The sequence below is a fragment of the Nicotiana tomentosiformis genome, chromosome 12 (genome assembly GCF_000390325.3).
Source record: "Nicotiana tomentosiformis chromosome 12, ASM39032v3, whole genome shotgun sequence".
Taxonomy (NCBI): Eukaryota; Viridiplantae; Streptophyta; class Magnoliopsida; order Solanales; family Solanaceae; genus Nicotiana; species Nicotiana tomentosiformis.
Window position 1 is genome coordinate 10,115,757 of NC_090823.1, and position 3,695 is coordinate 10,119,451.

Genomic DNA, 3,695 nt, shown 5'->3' on the forward strand with positions numbered 1-3,695 from the left:
TTTATTATTGTTGACCCTTAGCGAGTGTCAAAGTCGACCATCTCGTATCTACCACTTCGAGATTAGGCTTGATACTTACTGGGTACACATTGTTTACGTACTCATACTATACTTGCTGTACTTTTTGTGCAGAATCTGAGGCAGGTACTAGTGGAGGACCTATTATCGTACACCCACATTGTCCAGAGGCGCAGTGGTGAGCTGCCTTTCTGAGCCATTCCGCAGGTGGGCAGAATGTGTTAGAAATCGGGGCTCAATCAGTTTGAGCCCATTTTCTTCCAATCTTGGGCGATTTTTGCCCGTTGTCTCTCCATATTTAGGCGATTTAGAGCATTTTGAGAGGAGATTTCAACTAGAAATTTGAAGGTAAGTTAATTCTACACACCTTGAGTTAAATACATAGATTATGGGTAGATTATAACTAGTAAATCTTAGAAATCAAAGGTTTAGATGAAAAACCTAGATTTTTATAAAACAAGATTTTAACCACCAAAATGGTTATGGAATTAGGTAGAAATTATATATTTGAGTTCTTGAGATTATGGGTAACGTTTTCATCCGAAAATTTCCAGAATTCGGGCACGTGGGCCCGGGGTGAATATTAGGAATTTTACTGTTTTGGTTAGGGTAATTTATTTAATAGCCTAAATTCAAATTATTGAACATGTATTAATTATTTTATATAATATTTTGATAGCTTCGGATTTTTCAGTATCGAATTGAGAAATTAACGCGACGTGGTAATCGAAAAGTGGACTTTGAGACAAGGTAAGACTTTTGTCTAATCTTGTGAGGGAGAAATTACCCCATATGTAATTAAATTAATAATTGTTGCTAATTGTGGGGGCTACGTATGCATGAGGTAACGAGAGTCCGTGCGTAGCTACTATTATTGCTAAAGTCCGGGTAGTTTAGGACTCAAAGCATGAATTACTTGTGTAAATTGTATTCTTTAATCAAATTATACACACACACACACACACACATATATATATTTTGAATTGTTAAGAAAGATATTAAAAGATGAAAATCTCATATGCTTAAATTTTCTATTTAAATTAATTAATTGTTAAAATAAATTATTCATCCTTTCGAAGGATTTTTATTATTTCTGCTAATTGAATAAAATTATTGTTAACTCTGTGAATTATGCTGATTTAAATAATTCTATTTTATTCTATTTATTATTGTTGACCCTTAGTGAGCGTCAAAGTCGACCATCTCGTCTTTACCACTTCGAGATTAGGTTTGATACTTACTGGGTACACGTTGTTTACGTACTCATACTACACTTGCTTCACTTTTTGTGCAGGATCTGAGGTTGGTACTAGTGGAGGGCCTATTATCGTACACCCACGTTATCCAGAGGCGTAGTGGTGAACTGCCTTTCTGAGCCGTTCTGCAACTACTAGTGCCTCTCATTGTATTTTCATTCTGTCTATTTTTATTTCAGATAGTATTTGAAGTCTTGTATAATCTACTTGATGCTCATACACCTGTGACACCAGGTCTTGGCACGCACAATGGTAGAATTTGGAATTGGTATTATTTTCTTGAATTTAAATTAATCGGTATCTTTTCTATTCTCTTTAATATGTCTAGTAAAAGAACAAAATTACTTAGAAAATTATTCTGAAAATAATTGATATATGTTTAATCTATTTGTTGGATTGCCTAGCAATAGTGTTGGGCGCCATCACGACATATAGGTGAAATTGCGTCATGACGGCTTTCTTCCTAAATTCTTTAGTAAGTAACTTTAATCTATTTCTTTTCAATTACCCATTACATTTCATAAGTTTTCAACATTAAATCTATAATTTTCATGGTCGAAATTAGGGATTTGGGTAGAATTAGAAATTTTTGTAAATTTGGGATTTATACGTCAAATTGAGGTCAGAGTTTGAAACTAATTACATAACCTGGCTCGGGGGTGAATGGGTAATCGGGTTTTGGTCTGAACCTCAGGTTTTGACCAAGCGAGTCTGGGGTTGACTTTTGTTGACTTTTTGGAAAAAGGGTAAAGATCTTAACTTTATGTATTGTAATTGATTTCCCTAGTATTATTTGATGTTATTGAGTCGATTTGGTTAGATTCGATTGGTTTGGAGGCGAATTTTAGAGGAAAGGCCCGGTTGAGCTTTGATTTCCTTGCAGAGTGAGGTAAGTATTGGGTCTAACCTTGATTTGAGGGAATTAAGAACCCTTGAGCTATGTGCTATGTGGATTACATGTGTAGTGACATATATGCGAGGTGGCGCGTGTATATACAACGTCAAAATACCTGTTTCCATGTTTTTCCATATTTCGTTAATTGTTTTGTTTCATGTCTTAACTGTTACATGCTTTAATTGTTTCCTATGACTTAACTTTCTACTTGTCACTTATTTCCCTCATATAAGAATTTTCGTTTCTCCCATGCTTCCATGATTAGTTGCTACTTTTTTTTATTGTCTTATTTGTACACTTTGATTGTCATATATTTGACTGTGTTGATGCTTTGTATTAATTATAGCATTCCTTGATTTTGTATGAGGTTCCGTTATGAATTTGCTTTCGTATTCTGTAATCGTAGAGATTTTTGTGATTTGAGTTGCTGAGTTGATTTTGTTTATGGATCGAGTTGCACACCGCAACAGGTAGAATAAGAGTGGATTGATATTGATATGGTGGGATCGGGTTATACGTCGTAACAGATTTTTATATGTGATATTGATATGGCGGAATAAGGGAGGATTATGATATCGATATTAATACGGTGAAATAAGGAAGGACTATGATATTGATATTGATACAGTGGGATCAGGTTGCACATCGCAACGAGTGAAATAAGGGAGGATTGTGTTTGTACGGTGGGATCGGGTTGCACGCCGCAACGGATTATATGTTTGGTATTCCTTATTACATTCTGTTAGCTTTCAGTGTTTTCATACGAGTTTCTAAGTACTATGTTTCTGGTTTACTGAGTTCGAGGGTTGAGTTTACTTTTCATCGGTTAACTACTTTACATGTTATTGTAAGTGACCCGCCTTAGCCTCGTCACTACTTCGTCGAGGTTAGGCTCGGCACTTACAGAATACATGGGGTCGGTTGTACTAATACTTCACTCTGCACTTCTTGTGCAGACTTTGGAATCAGTCCCAACGACGGTCAGTAGATTGCTTGGATGAAAAATTCTAAATTCAGAAGCTTTAAGTTTGAAGAATTGACTAAGGTGTGACTTTTGAGTAAATGACCTCGGAATCGGGATTTGAAGGTTCTAATAGGTTCGTACGATTATTTCATACTTGGGCGTATGTTTGGGTTGAGTATCAGGTCGCCCGGGAGCATTTCGGCGCTTATTTTGGAAAGTTGGCATTTCGGCGTACGCATGCTTTGATTAGTGGGGATTTTGACTACTTATTAGCGCCTTTTAGCTTTTGTTTTAGTCCAAAAGCATTTAATTGTGTTTCCGAAAACTAATGAAATCTACTTAATTGGAGGAGTATTGGAAAATGATCCACTAAGATGAAATCCAACTCAACAAAGAGTGATATGAACTCAAGGACAAAAATAGGCATAGAAGCTCAAAGTGCAGACCGCAGATTGTGAAGACATTTATATTAGAGGACAGTGAGAAGTGCGGTCCGCACATGAAATGTGCGGCCGCAGAAGCTAAGCAAGAGCAGAAGTTCAGAGAGTTTTCATTTCAATAT